This window comes from Lissotriton helveticus, chromosome 5_1 (assembly GCF_964261635.1).
Source record: "Lissotriton helveticus chromosome 5_1, aLisHel1.1, whole genome shotgun sequence".
In the NCBI taxonomy this organism is placed as follows: domain Eukaryota; kingdom Metazoa; phylum Chordata; class Amphibia; order Caudata; family Salamandridae; genus Lissotriton; species Lissotriton helveticus.
The window spans coordinates 33,238,669-33,254,867 of NC_136065.1; the positions used below are offsets into that span (position 1 = coordinate 33,238,669).

Below are 16,199 nucleotides of genomic sequence, written 5' to 3' on the forward strand. Positions count from 1 at the left end.
CTACAGGGGCTGGGCCAGAATATCTCACTTAACTTCACCACCCTGTAGAAACACTACAGGGGCTGAGCCAGAATATCTCACTGAACTCCACCGCCCTGTAGAAACACTACAGGGTATGATCCAGAATATCTCACTGAACTCCACCGCCCTGTAGAAACACTACAGGGGCTGAGCCAGAATATCTCACCGAACTCCACCGCACTGTAGAAACACTACAGGGGCTGAGCCAGAATATCTCACTGAACTCCACCCTCCTGTAGAAACACTACAGGGGCTGAGCCAGAATAACTCACTGAACTCCACCGCCCTGTACAAACACTACATGGCTGAGCCAGAATATCTCACTGAACTCCACCGCCCTGTACAAACACTACATGGGCTGAGCCAGAATATCTCACTGAACTCCACCGCCCTGTCAGAAACACTACAGAGGCTGAGCCAGAATATCTCACTGAACTCCACCATCCTGTAGAAGCACTACAGGGGCTGAGCCAGAATATCTCACTGAACTCCAACACCCTGTAGAAACACTACAGGGTCTGAGCCAGAATATCTCACTTAACTTCACCACCCTGTAGAAACACTACAGGGGCTGGGCCAGAATATCTCACTTAACTTCACCACCCTGTAGAAACACTACAGGGGCTTAGCCAGAATATCTCACTGAACTCCACCGCCCTCTCAGAAACACTACAGGGGTTGAGCCAGAATATCTCACTGAACTCCACCACCCTGTAGAAACACTACAGGGGCTGGGCCAGAATATCTCACTTAACTTCACCACCCTGTAGAAACACTACAGGGGCTGAGCCAGAATATCTCACTGAACTCCACCGCCCTGTAGAAACACTACAGGGACTGAGCCAGAATATCTCACTGAACTCCACCGCCCTGTAGAAACACTACAGGGTATGATCCAGAATATCTCACTGAACTCCACCGCCCTGTAGAAACACTACAGGGGCTGAGCCAGAATATCTCACTGAACTCCACTGTCCTGTCAGAAACACTACAGTGGCTGAGCCAGAATATCTCACTGAACTCCACCGCCCTGTAGAAACATTACAGGAGCTGAGCCAGAATATCACACTGAACTCCACCGCCCTGTAGAAAAACTAGAGGGGCTGAGCCAGAATATCTCACGGAACTCCACCGCCCTGTCATGATTAACTACAGGGGCTGAGCCAGAATATCTCACTTAACTCCACCGTCCTGTAGAAACACTACAGGGGCTGGGCCAGAATATCTCACTTAACTTCACCACCCTGTAGAAACACTACAGGGACTGAGCCAGAATATCTCACTGAACTCCACCGCCCTGTAGAAACACTACAGGGACGGAGCCAAAATATCTCACTGAACTCCACCGCCCTGTCAGAAACACTACAGGGGCTGAGCCAGAATATCTCACTGAACTCCACCGTCCTGTCAGAAACACTACAGTGGCTGAGCCAGAATATCACACTGAACTCCACCGCCCTGTAGAAACACTAGAGGGGCTGAGCCAGAATATCACACTGAACTCCACCGCCCTGTAGAAACACTACAGGAGCTGAGCCAGAATATCACACTGAACTCCACCGCCCTGTAGAAACACTAGAGGGGCTGAGCCAGAATATCTCCCTGAACTCCACCGCCCTGTGGAAACACTACAGGGCCTGAGCCAGAATATCTCACTGAACTCCACCGCCCTGCAGAAACACTAATGGGCCTGAGCCAGAATATCTCACTGAACTCCACCGCCATGTCATGATTAACTACAGGGACTGAGCCAGAATCTCACTTAACTCCACCGTCCTGTAGAAACACTACAGGGGCTGGGCCAGAATATCTCACTTAACTTCACCACCCTGTAGAAACACTACAGGGGCTGAGCCAGAATATCTCACTGAACTCCACCGCCCTGTAGAAACACCACAGGGGCTGAGCCAGAATATCTCACTGAACTCCACCGCCCTGTCAGAAACACTACAGGGGCTGAGACTGAATATCTCACTGAACTCCATTGCTATGTCAAACACTACAGGGGCTGGGCCAGACTATCTCACTGAACTCCACCCTCCTGTAGAAACACTACAGGGGCTGGGCCAGACTATCTCACTGAACTCCACCCTCCTGTAGAAACACTACAGGGGCTGAGCCGGAATATCTCACTGAACTCCACCGGCCTGTAGAAATACTACAGGGGCTGAGCAAGAATATCTCACTTATTTTCACCGCGCTGTCAGGAACACTACAGGGCCTGAGCCATAATATGTCACTGAACCCTACTGCCCTGTAGAAACACTACAGGAGCTCAGCCAGGATAGCGAACAGAACTCCACAGCCCTATCAGAAACACTAGAGAGGCTGGGCTGGAATATTTCATTGAACTCCACCGCCCTGTCAGATACACTACAGGGCCTGAGCCAGGATATCTCACTTAACTCCACCACCCTGTAGGAACACTACAGGGGCTGAGCCAGAATATCTCACTAAACTCCACCACCCTGTAAAAAGACTATAAGGGCTGAGCCAGAATATCTCACTGAACACCACAGCCCTGTGGAAACACTACAGGGTCTGAGCCAGAATATCTCACTGAACTCCATTGTCCTGTAGAAACACTACAGGGGCTGAGCCAGAATATCCTACTAAACTCCACCACCCTTTAGAAACACTACAGAGCCTGAGCCAGAATATAACACTGAACTCCACCACCCTGTAGAAACACTACAGGGGCTGAGCCAGAATATCTCACTGAACTCCATTGTCCTGTAGAAACACTACAGTGGCTGAGCCAGAATATCCTACTAAACTCCACCACCCTTTAGAAACACTAGAGGGTCTGAGCCAGAATATCCTACTAAACTCCACCGCCCTCTTGGAAATACTACAGGGGCAGAGCCAGAATATCTCACTGAACTCCACCCTCCTGTCAGAAATACTACAGGGGCAGAGCCAGAATATCTCACTGAACTCCACCGACCTGTCAGATACACTACAGGGGCTGAGCCAGAATATGTCACTGAACTACACCGTCCTGTAGAAACACTACAGGGGCTGGGCCAGAATATCTCACTGAACTCCACCGCCCTGCAGAAACACTACAGGTGCTGGGCCAGAATACATCACTGAACTCCACCACTCTGTAGAAACACTACAGGGGCTGAGCCAGAATATCTCACTGAACTCCAAGCGTCCTGTCATAAACACTACAGGGGCTGAGCCAGAATATCTCACTGAACTCTACCGGCCTGTAGAAACACTGTAGGGGCTGAGCCAGAATATCTCACTGAACTCCACCGGCCTGTATAAACACTACAGGGGCTGAGCCAGAATATCTCACTGAACTCTACCGGCCTGTAGAAACACTGTAGGGGCTGAGCCAGAATATCTCACTGAACTCCACCGGCCTGTATAAACACTACAGGGGCTGAGCCAGAATATCTCACTGAACTCCACCGCCCTATCAGAAACACTACAGGGGCTGAGCCAAAATATCTCACTGAAATCCACCTCCCTCTCAGAAACACTACAGGGGCTGGGCCAGACTATCTCATTTAACTCCACCGCCCTATAGAAACACTACAGGGGCTGAGCCAGAATATCTCACTGAACTCCACCGCCCTATAGAAACACTACAGGGGCTGAGCCAGAATATCTCACTGAACTCCACCGCCCTGTCAGAAACACTACAGGGTCTGAGCCAGAATATCTCACTGAACTCCACCGTCCTGTCAGAAACACTACAGGGTCTGAGCCAGAATATCTCACTGAACTCCACCGCCCTGTGGAAACACTACACGGGCTGGGCTAGAATATCTCACTGAACTCCACCGCCCTGTAGAAACACTAGAGGTTCTGAGCCCGAATATCTCACTGAAATTCACCGTCCTGTAGAAACACTACAGGGGCTGACCAGAATATCTCACTGAACACAACCACCCTGTAGGAACACTACAGGGGCTGAGCCAGAATATCTCACTGAACTCCACCGCCCTGCCAGAAACACTAAAGGGGCGGAGCCAGAATATCTCACTGAACTCCACCACCCTGTAGGAACACAACAGGGGCTGAGCCAGAATATCTCACTGAACTTCACCACCCTGTAGAAACACTACAGGGCCTGAGCCATATTATGTCACTGACCTCCACTGCCCTGTAGAAACACTATAGGGGCAGAGCCAGAATATCTCACTGAACTCCACCACCCTGTAGAAACACTACAGGGCCTGAGCCAGAATATCTCAGTAAACCCCACCACCCTGTAGAAACACTACAGGGGCTGATCCAGAATATCTCACTGAACTCCACCGCCCTGTAGAAACACTACAGCTTCTGAGCCAGAATATCTCACTGAACTCCGCCGCCCTCTCAGAAACACTACAGGGACTGAGCCAGAATATCTCACTGAACTCCGCCGCCCTCTCAGAAACCATCCTGGGGCTGAGCCAGAATATCTCACTTAACCCCACCACCCTGCATAAACACTACAGGGGCTGAGCCAGAATATCTCACTTAACTTCACCGCCCTGTAGAAACACTACAGGGGCTGAGCCAGAATATCTCACTAAACCCCACCACCCTGTATAAACACTACAGGGGCTGAGCTAGAATATCTCACTTAACTTCACCGCCCTGTAGAAACACTACAGGGGCTGAGCCAGAATATCTAACTGAACTCCACTGCCCTGTAGAAACACTACAGGGGCTGAGCCAGAAGATCTCACTGAACTCCACTGCCCTGTAGAAACACTACAGGGCCTGAGCCAGAATATCTCATTGAACTCCACCGCCCTATAGAAACACTACAGGGGCTGAGCCAGAATATCTCACTGAACTCCACCGCCCCGTCAGAAACACTACAGGGTCTGAGCCAGAATATCTCAATGAACTCCACCGGCCTGTAGAAAAACTACAGGGGCTGAGACAGAATATCGAACAGAACACCACAGGCCTATCAGAAACACTACAGGGGCTGAGCCAGAATATTCAACTAAACTCCACCGCCCTGTAGAAACACTACAGGGCCTGAGCCAGAATATCTCACTGAACTCCACCACCCTTTAGAAACACTATAGGGCCTGAGCCAAATATCTCACTGAACTCCACCACCCTGTAGAAACACTACAGGGGCTGAGCCAGAATATCTCAGAGAAACTCCACCGTCCTGTAGAAACACTACAGGGGCTGGGCCAGAATACCTCAATGAACTCCACCACCCTGTAGAAACACTACAGGGCCTGAGCCAGAATATCTCCATAAACCCCACCGCCCTGTGAGAAAAACTACAGGGGCTGAGCCAGAATATGTCACTGACCTCCACCGCCCTCTAGAAATACTATAGGGGCTGAGCCAGAATATCTCACTGAAATCCACTGCCCTGTAGAAACACTACAGGGGCTGAGCCAGAATATCTCACTGAACTCCACCGTCCTGTCAGAATAATTACAGGGGCTGAGCCAGAATATCTCACTGAACTCCACTGGCCTGTAGAAACACTACAGGGTCTGAGCCAGAATATCTCACTGAACTCCACCGCCCTGAAGAAACACTACAGGGGGTGAGCCAGAATATCTCACTGAACTCCACCGCCCTGTAGAAACACTAGAAGTGCTGAGCCAGAATATCTCACTGAACACCACACTGTAGAAACACTACAGGGGCTGAGCCAGAATATCTCACTGAACTCCACCGCCCTGTAGAAACACTACAGGGGCTGAGCCAGAATATCTAACTGAACTCCACTGCCCTGTAGAAACACTACAGGGGCTGAGCCAGAATATCTCACTGAACTCCATCGCCCTGTCAGAAATACTACAGGGGCTGATCCAGAATATCTCTCTGAATTCCACCCCCCTGTAGGAACACTACAGGGGCTGAGCAAGAATATCTCACTGAATGCCACCGTCCTGTCAGAAACACTACAGGGGCTGATCCAGAATATCTCACTGAATTCCACCCCCCTGTAGGAACACTACAGGGGCTGAGCAAGAATATCTCACTGAACTCCACCGCCTGCTCAGAAACACTACAGGGGCTGAGCCAGAATATCTCATTGAATTCCACTACCCTGTAGGAATACTACAGGGGCTGATCCAGAATATCTCACTGAATTTCCCCACCCTGTAGAAACACTATAGGGGCTGAGCCAGAATATCTCACTGAACGCCACCGTCCTGTCAGAAACACTACAGGGGCTGATCCAGAATATCTAACTGAACTCCACCGGCCTGTAAAAACACTACAGGGGCTGAGCCAGAATAACTCACTTTACTTCACCGCGCTGTAGAAACACTACACGAGCTGATCCAGAATATCTCACTGAATTCCACCCCCTGTAGGAACACTACAGGGGCTGATCGAGAATATCTCACTGAATTCCACCCCCTGTAGAAACACTATAGGGGCTGAGCAAGAATATCTCACTGAATGCCACCGTCCTGTCAGAAACACTACAGGGGCTGATCCAGAATATCTCACTGAATTCCACCACCCTGTAGGAACACTACAGGGGCTGATCCAGAATATCTCACTGAATTCCACCGCCCTGTAGAAACACTACCGGGGCTGAGCCAGAATATCTCACTGAACTCCACCGCCTGCTCAGAAACACTACAGGGGCCGAGCCAGTATATCTCACTGAAGTCCAACACCCTGTCAGAAGCCACAGTCCAGTTTTGTGTCAACACTAAGTTGAAAAAAAAATGTAAGTTTCTTCCGAACTGGTATTCAAAGTGACACAGTATTACCACATGCAGTATTATCACATGCAGCATAACCACATGCCGGATTACCACATGCCGGATTGCCACACGCCGGATTACCACACGCAGGATTACCACACGCAGGATTACCACACGCAGGATTACCACACGCAGGATTACCACACGCACTATTACCACACGCAGGATTATCACACGCAGGATTACCACACGCACTATTACCACACGCAGTATTACCACATGCAGTATTGCCATGTGGAGCATAACCACACGCAGTGTTAGCACGTGCAGTTCCACTCAACCAGATATTACAGCGGACACATTCCACTTTGGCTGAAATTACAGAAATTGTAGCAGGCAAATGACGAATAGTGTTCAGGAATTATCTTCAGAAATCAGTGCAGCAGTACTCTATTGTTGTCTTGTGTTGTGTGTATGCGTGCATGGCATGAGTACATATGTACCTGAAGCGACAGGCCTAACTGTGAGTGCATCGTGTGAGTGTAGACTGTGAGGGAAAATCTTATAAACTGTGTGTGTGCAATAGGTCAGTGTACGTGCATGCGTGAGGTCAGTGTAAGTGCCTACATGCTAGGTCAGTGTAGATGCATGCACTAGGCCACTGTAGATGCATGTATTATGTCAGTGTAGATGCATGCGCTAGGCCAGTGTAGATGCATGCGCTAGGTCAGAGTAGATGCACGTGCTAGGTCAGTGTAGATGCATGCGCTAGGTCAGTGTAGATGCATGCGCTAGGCCAGTGTAGATATATGCGCTAGGTCAGAGTAGATGCACGTGCTAGGTCAGTGTAGATGCTTGCGCTAGGTCAGTGTAGATGCATGCGCTAGGTCAGTGTAGATGCATGCGCTAGGTCAGTGTAGATGCATGCGCTAGGTCAGTGTAGATGCATGCGCTGGGTCAGTGTAGATGCATGCACTGGGTCAGTATAGATGCATGCACTGGGTCAGTGTAGATGCATGCGCTAGGCCAGTGTAGATGCATGCGCTAGGTCAGTGTAGATGCATGCGCTAGGTCAGTGTAGATGCATGCGCTGGGTCAGTGTAGATGCATGCACTGGGTCAGTATAGATGCATGCGCTGGGTCAGTGTAGATGCATGCGCTAGGCCAGTGTAGATGCATGCGCTAGGCCAGTGTAGATGCATGCGCTAGGTCAGTGTAGATGCATGCGCTGGGTCAGTGTAGGTGCATGCGCTGGGTCAGTGTAGATGCTTGCGCTAGGTCAGTGTAGATGCTTGCGCTAGGTCAGTGTAGATGCATGCGCTAGGTCAGTGTAGATGCATGCGCTAGGTCAGTGTAGATGCATGCGCTAGGTCAGTGTAGATGCATGCGCTAGGTCAGTGTAGATGCATGCGCTGGGTCAGTGTAGATGCATGCGCTGGGTCAGTGTAGATGCATGCGCTGGGTCAGTGTAGATGCATGCACTGGGTCAGTATAGATGCATGCACTGGGTCAGTGTAGATGCATGCACTGGGTCAGTGTAGATGCATGCGCTAGGTCAGTGTAGATGCATGCGCTAGGTCAGTGTAGATGCATGCGCTAGGTCAGTGTAGATGCATGCGCTAGGTCAGTGTAGATGCATGCGCTAGGTCAGTATAGATGCATGCGCTAGGTCAGTGTAGATGCATGCGCTAGGTCAGTGTAGGTGCATGTGCTAGGTCAGTGTAGATGCATGCGCTAGGTCAGTGTAGATGCATGCGCTAGGTCAGTGTAGATGCATGCGCTAGGTCAGTGTAGATGCATGCGCTAGGTCAGTGTAGATGCATGCGCTAGGTCAGTGTAGGTGCATGTGCTAGGTCAGTGTAGATGCATGCGCTAGGTCAGTGTAGATGCATGCGCTAGGTCAGTGTAGATGCATGCGCTAGGTCAGTGTAGATGCATGCGCTAGGTCAGTGTAGATGCATGTGCTAGTCCAGTGTAGGTGCATGTGCTAGGTCAGTGTAGATGCATGCGCTAGGCCAGTGTAGATGCATGCGCTAGGCCAGTGTAGGTGCATGTGCTAGGTCAGTGTAGATGCATGTGCTAGGTCAGTGTAGATGCATGGGCTAGGTCAGTGTAGATGCATGCGCTAGGCCAGTGTAGATGCATGCGCTAGGTCAGTGTAGATGCATGCGCTAGGTCAGTGTAGGTGTATGCGCTAGGCCAGTGTAGGTGTATGCGCTAGGCCAGTGTAGGTGCATGTGCTAGGTCAGTGTAGGTGCATGTGCTAGGTCAGTGTAGATGCATGTGCTAGTCCAGTGTAGGTGCATGTGCTAGGTCAGTGTAGATGCATGCGCTAGGCCAGTGTAGGTGCATGTGCTAGTCCAGTGTAGATGCATGTGCTAGTCCAGTGTAGATGCATGTGCTAGTCCAGTGTAGATGCATGCGCTAGGTCAGAGTAGATGCACGTGCTAGGTCAGTGTAGATGCTTGCGCTAGGTCAGTGTAGATGCATGCGCTAGGTCAGTGTAGATGCATGTGCTAGTCCAGTGTAGATGCATGTGCTAGTCCAGTGTAGATGCATGTGCTAGTCCAGTGTAGATGCATGCAATAGGTCAGTGTAGGTTCATGTGTTAGGTCAGTGTAGGTTCATGTGTTAGGTCAGTGTAGATGCACGTGCTAGGTCAGTGTAGATGCATGCGCTAGGTCAGTGTAGGTGCATGTGCTAGGTCAGTGTAGGTGCACGTGCTAGGCCAGTGTAGGTGCATGTGCTAGTCCAGTGTAGATGCATGTGCTAGTCCAGTGTAGATGCATGTGCTAGGTCAGTGTAGATGCTTGCGCTAGGTCAGTGTAGGTTCATGTGTTAGGTCAGTGTAGGTGCATGTGCTAGTTCAGTGTAGGTGCATGTGCTAGTCCAGTGTAGATGCATGTGCTAGTCCAGTGTAGATGCACGTGCTAGTCCAGTGTAGATGCATGTGCTAGTCCAGTGTAGATGCATGTGCTAGTCCAGTGTAGATGCATGTGCTAGTCCAGTGTAGATGCATGTGCTAGTCCAGTGTAGATGCATGTGCTAGTCCAGTGTAGATGCATGCAATAGGTCAGTGTAGGTTCATGTGTTAGGTCAGTGTAGGTACATGTGCTAGGTCAGTGTAGATGCACGTGCTAGGCCAGTGTAGGTGCATGTGCTAGTCCAGTGTAGATGCATGTGCTAGTCCAGTGTAGATGCATGCAATAGGTCAGTGTAGGTTCATGTGTTAGGTCAGTGTAGGTACATGTGCTAGTCCAGTGTAGATGCATGTGCTAGTCCAGTGTAGATGCATGTGCTAGTCCAGTGTAGATGCATGTGCTAGTCCAGTGTAGATGCATGTGCTAGTCCAGTGTAGATGCATGTGCTAGTCCAGTGTAGATGCATGTGCTAGTCCAGTGTAGATGCATGTGCTAGTCCAGTGTAGATGCATGTGCTAGTCCAGTGTAGATGCATGTGCTAGTCCAGTGTAGATGCATGCAATAGGTCAGTGTAGGTTCATGTGTTAGGTCAGTGTAGGTACATGTGCTAGGTCAGTGTAGATGCACGTGCTAGGCCAGTGTAGGTGCATGTGCTAGTCCAGTGTAGATGCATGTGCTAGTCCAGTGTAGATGCATGCAATAGGTCAGTGTAGGTTTATGTGTTAGGTCAGTGTAGGTACATGTGCTAGGTCAGTGTAGATGCACGTGCTAGTCCAGTGTAGATGCATGTGCTAGTCCAGTGTAGATGCATGTGCTAGTCCAGTGTAGATGCATGTGCTAGTCCAGTGTAGATGCATGTGCTAGTCCAGTGTAGATGCATGTGCTAGTCCAGTGTAGATGCATGTGCTAGTCCAGTGTAGATGCATGTGCTAGTCCAGTGTAGATGCATGTGCTAGTCCAGTGTAGATGCATGTGCTAGTCCAGTGTAGATGCATGCAATAGGTCAGTGTAGGTTCATGTGTTAGGTCAGTGTAGGTGCATGTGCTAGTCCAGTGTAGGTGCATGTGCTAGTCCAGTGTAGATGCATGTGCTAGTCCAGTGTAGATGCATGTGCTAGGTCAGTGTAGGTGCATGTGCTAGTCCAGTGTAGATGCATGCGCTAGGCAGTGTAGGTACATGTGTTAGGTCAGTGTAGGTACATGTGTTAGGTCAGTGTAGGTACATGTGCTAGGTTACTGTGAGTGCATGCATTAAGTAAGTGCAGGTGCATGCCCTCGCTCACTACATTGCATGCGTTGGGTCCGTGTAGATGCATGTGCTAGGTCCCTGTTGGTGCTAAAACTCTGGAAAATAGAATGTGTTGTGTGGTAAATACAAAATTTTGAGGTAATTTTCCATTTGATTGTCACCGAATACTACAGTAACTGAGTTACTTGCAGTTGTCAAGCCTAGCAGTATCATAACACCCGCCATATCATCATAACATTCCATACCAGTCCACACCATCCCATCCAAACCAATCCCATTCCACCATAACATCCCATAACATACCATACATACCATACCATTCCGCAGCACACCATACCATTCCGTAGCACACCACACCATGCCAAAGCCCATCACACCACACCATACATGCCATCCCATCCAACCCCATCCCACCATTACTTCCCATAACATACCATTCCATTCCGTAGCACACCACACTATAACATAATGCCATCCCATGCCATGCATTACCACCATACTAAACTATCCCACACCACTCTACCATATTATACCATGACCTCACCCTATAGTACACCCGCCATATCATCATAACATTCCATACCAATCCACACTATCCTATCTGATCCCATCCCACCATAACATCCCATAACATACCATTTCGTAGCACACCAAACCATACCACCCCACACCATACCATTACACACAACACTATACCACACCATACCATAGCACACATCATGCCATTGCCCACCACACCATACCATATCACACCAGACCATAGTATGCTGCACCATACCATACCACACCATCCCATGCCATACCACACCAAACCATACCATAGCCCACCATCCCAATATCATATCACACGATACAATACCATACCACACCACAACATACCATATCATTTTCATGAACAGTAATATTCAGAGCTAATCATCGCAATATTTACCTGTGAAACTCTTCACCACCTCTGGGTTCTGAATCTTCACATTATTACACCTGTAGTAACACACACATGATCTTTGTATTAAAGAGAAATGACAGCTACAGGAACAAAGGATCAACATCACATAACATCTGTATTTGAAATAAGATTCAGTATTAAGAGCAGCACCTGCGGACCAGAGCTCAGTGTGAGTTACTGTTCATACGCTACTGTCTAAGCGATAACGATACCCAAAAGTACCTTCAATATCTTCTGATAGGAAGTGGGTGTTCTAAGGCAGATAGCTCAGTGAGACCAGTGCGCTTCTTGTGAGGCCACGGAGTGCCTCAGCGTGGGTCTTCTAGGAGCGTCCGTTGGATCAGTGAAAGGGGGGCTGACTAACAGGTTGCATCTGCTCCTGGTGGAGTCTTGTGTATATACTTAAAAAATTCACAGAAAAAACATAGGTTTCAGGCACGTTATAGTTAATTGGACATTTCATTCATACAAAACAATAGAAATTTCGGTGTTATAGTTAGTTCAGCTAACTATACCTCGCACCCCCGCAATGCACTTCTGATGACATCACATATTACATCATTGATGACATATCAAATGATATCACTGATTACATCATCCACGTGAAAATCTGATACATCCCCTCACACCCTAATGTAACCTTTCATACACCCACTCTAAAATATACACTACCATTTTCGAAACCCTACACACACCAATACCAGTTACTACATACACACTGACTGATTTACAGGTCTACACACACATCCAGTCATTCACCTATACAGTCACTCATACATGCAGTCACTCATCAATACAACACTATGATACGCACTCATACAGCTACACAGACACTAACACACCACCACTCATCCAGAGTTACTCAGACATCTAGTCAGTCATGCAAAGAATCAATCACACTCCCATTTACTCACCTTAAATTAAATACACACCAACTCACTTATTCCTACAGAAACTAATCCATACTTACTCTACTTACTCTCTTCTACAATCACTCAAACAAGTACACATTCATCCATAAACCCACTGTCACAATCACTTACTCTCACATATACTTATTTCAATACACCATTACTGAAATATACTGTCTTTTACCTATGTAGTTACTTGCACATTTACCACTAAGACATCTATTCACTCACAACACACCCATACACTCACTCACCCACCCATACAGCTGTTTCCTTATACAGTCTTGAATCCATACACCCAGTGTATTAACCACTCACACATCTCTGCAGTCACACACTTCCCACCCACACATACACTGAAGCACCTATACAAATACTCAGTTAACCAAACAATAACTGATATAAACATTTATGTTGATACTCATCAACGCATGCACACACTTACACACCAAGTTACACACTGATACAAGGATTCACACAGTTTAGTCACTAACCCATGCATTCAGCAACACGTTTAATCACTTACTCATACAGTCACTCGCACACCCACAAATTCATCCATACAGACACTCATACACCCATTAATTTCTCCATACACCTTGGAATTTATTTATATAAAGCATATTTAAACTTTACAGAAGCACACAGTCACTGGATGATGTCATCAGTGATGTCATGAATGATTTAGTATGTGATGCCATCAGCAGTGCATTGTGGGGGTGCGAGTTATATTTAGCTGAACTATCTATAACGCCGGAATTTATATGGGTTTGTACGAATGAAATGTCCTTCTAACTATAACATGCCTGAAACCTATGGTTTTTTCAGTGAATTTCAAAGGTTTTTGAAATGCTAATTTCGAACTACAACGTGCCTGAAACCTATGGTTTTTTCAGTGAATTCCGAAGGTTTTTGAACTAACTATAATGTGCCTGAGTTTAGTGTACCTGAATCCTACAACAAATACTATAAAATACCGAGCTAAAGTGGGGGCCTGTCTGGATTTATGTGTGGTTAATAATTTTGTTACACATATTGTGGACATATTTTTTTTAGATGTTTTAAAAAGCGCTACACATTTCCAGACCACTTCAGAGCACTTCACTTTGCTCCCTTAACCATATTCCCTACTCAGTTATTTGCAATTATTAATGTATAAATTTCCCTCTATTTGTACATGAATTTAGTAATTGTGTTACCTAGACTTTTAACTTATTTGTTTATTACATGTTTATATTTCAGATAATTTTATTAAGAACGTTATAGATTCAGCAACAATATAAAAAAATAAAAATTGAAACAAGGCCATAGTGTTACAGGCATGTGTAACAGATGTGAAATGAAAAGTTTTATAAAACACACAGTACACATTTTCCAGATAATTCTAGTTTCGGTGCTCACCAGATACAAAGGCGATACATGAATCTGCATTAAAAATGCTCAGTTTTTTTCCAATCCAAAACTATTATTTCTATGAATGTGTGGGTCCTGTAAAGGTGAAAATATTTACACATATTGCAGAATCTGATGAAACACGCACCGTAGCTATATGTTGACATAGGTGCTCCCGCGCACCGCCGCCCCTAACACCCCCGGACACCTTTCACTGACGGTATGTTTCCAGAACCTTCCGCAGGGCTTCACTTTGGGCCAGCAGGGCGAAGAGCAGGTCTGTGCAGGGCGAAGAGCAGGTCTGTGCTGGGCGAAGCGCATGTCTGTGCTGGGCGAAGCGCATGTCTGTGCTGGGCGAAGCGCATGTCTGTGCTGGGCGAAGCGCAGGTCTGTGCTGGGCGAAGCGCAGGTCTGTGCTGGGCGAAGCGCAGGTCTGTGCTGGGCGAAGCGCAGGTCTGTGCTGGGCGAAGCGCAGGTCTGTGCTGGGCGAAGCGCAGGTCTCTGCTGGGCGAAGCGCAGGTCTCTGCTGGGCGAAGCGCAGGTCTCTGCTGGGCGAAGCGCAGGTCTCTGCTGGGCGAAGCGCAGGTCTCTGCTGGGCGAAGCGCAGGTCTCTGCTGGGCGAAGAGCAGGTCTCTGCTGGGCGAAGAGCAGGTCTCTGCTGGGCGAAGAGCAGGTCTCTGCTGGGCGAAGAGCAGGTCTCTGCTGGGCGAAGCGCAGGTCTCTGCTGGGCGAAGCGCAGGTCTCTGCTGGGCGAAGCGCAGGTCTCTGCTGGGCGAAGCGCAGGTCTCTGCTGGGCGAAGCGCAGGTCTCTGCTGGGCGAAGCGCAGGTCTCTGCTGGGCGAAGCGCAGGTCTCTGCTGGGCGAAGCGCAGGTCTCTGCTGGGCGAAGCGCATGTCTGTGCTGCGCGAAGCGCATGTCTGTGCTGGGCGAAGCGCATGTCTGTGCTGGGCGAAGCGCATGTCTGTGCTGGGCGAAGCGCACGTCTCTGCTGGGCGAAGCGCACGTCTCTGCTGGGCGAAGCGCACGTCTCTGCTGGGCGAAGCGCACGTCTCTGCTGGGCGAAGCGCACGTCTCTGCTGGGCGAAGCGCACGTCTCTGCTGGGCGAAGCGCACGTCTCTGCTGGGCGAAGCGCACGTCTCTGCTGGGCGAAGCGCACGTCTCTGCTGGGCGAAGCGCACGTCTCTGCTGGGCGAATCGCACGTCTCTGCTGGGCGAAGCGCACGTCTCTGCTGGGCGAAGCGCACGTCTCTGCTGGGCGAAGCGCACGTCTCTGCTGGGCGAAGCGCACGTCTGTGCTGGGCGAAGCGCATGTCTGTGCTGGGCGAAGAGCACGTCTGTGCTGGGCGAAGAGCACGTCTGTGCTGTGCGAAGAGCACGTCTGTGCTGGGCGAAGAGCACGTCTGTGCTGGGCGAAGAGCACGTCTGTGCTGTGCGAAGAGCACGTCTGTGCTGGGCGAAGAGCACGTCTGTGCTGGGCGAAGAGCACGTCTGTGCTGGGCGAAGAGCATGTCTGTGCTGGGCGAAGAGCACGTCTGTGCTGTGCGAAGAGCATGTCTGTGCTGGGCGAGCCTTGGGGGCGTTCGGCTCCTTGAGGGCGTCCATCACGCATTGCTTCCCCCGCTCTGCCCGACTCTCACAGGCGGGGTTCAGGCCTCGGTCCTCCGGTCCAGTCCCATCCAGGCCTGGCTCTGAGGAGGCTGGCGGCACAGGTAGGGTTTCCGGCCCCTGTGAAGGGCGCGGGGACGGAGGCTGGTGGAACAGGCAGGGTTTCAGGCCCCTGTGGAGGGTGCAGGAAGGGAGGCTGGCGGCACAGGCAGGGTTTCCGGCCCCTGTGAAGGGCGCGGGGACGGAGGCTGGTGGAACAGGCAGGGTTTCAGGCCCCTGTGGAGGGTGCAGGAAGGGAGGCTGGCGGCACAGGCAGGGTTTCAGGTCCCTGTGGAGGGCGGAGGGAGGCTGCACGCCGGCACATACAGAGCGGGAGGTGGTGGGAGGAGGTGCGGAGCAGGCACAGCGGGTTGGAGTAGCTGTGGGGAAAGAGGCCTTCACGCTGCACAGAGAGCAGGCTCAAGGTAGGGGCTGCCTGGCATCAGGTACCGGTGAGGGTTGCGGGCA

The 16,199-nt window shown here is 49.7% G+C and overlaps 1 pseudogene across 1 annotated transcript in view; it reads right to left on the bottom strand.

Moving 5' to 3' along the window:
- The window catches only part of LOC144754105 (E3 ubiquitin-protein ligase TRIM39-like), a 225,678-nt pseudogene that overhangs the window by 2,978 nt on the left and 206,501 nt on the right, over window positions 1–16,199 (bottom strand). The window contains exon 5 of the transcript XR_013594664.1: window positions 11,769–11,818. The product of XR_013594664.1 is annotated as an E3 ubiquitin-protein ligase TRIM39-like (transcript). The remainder of the gene's footprint in view (window positions 1–11,768; window positions 11,819–16,199) is intronic.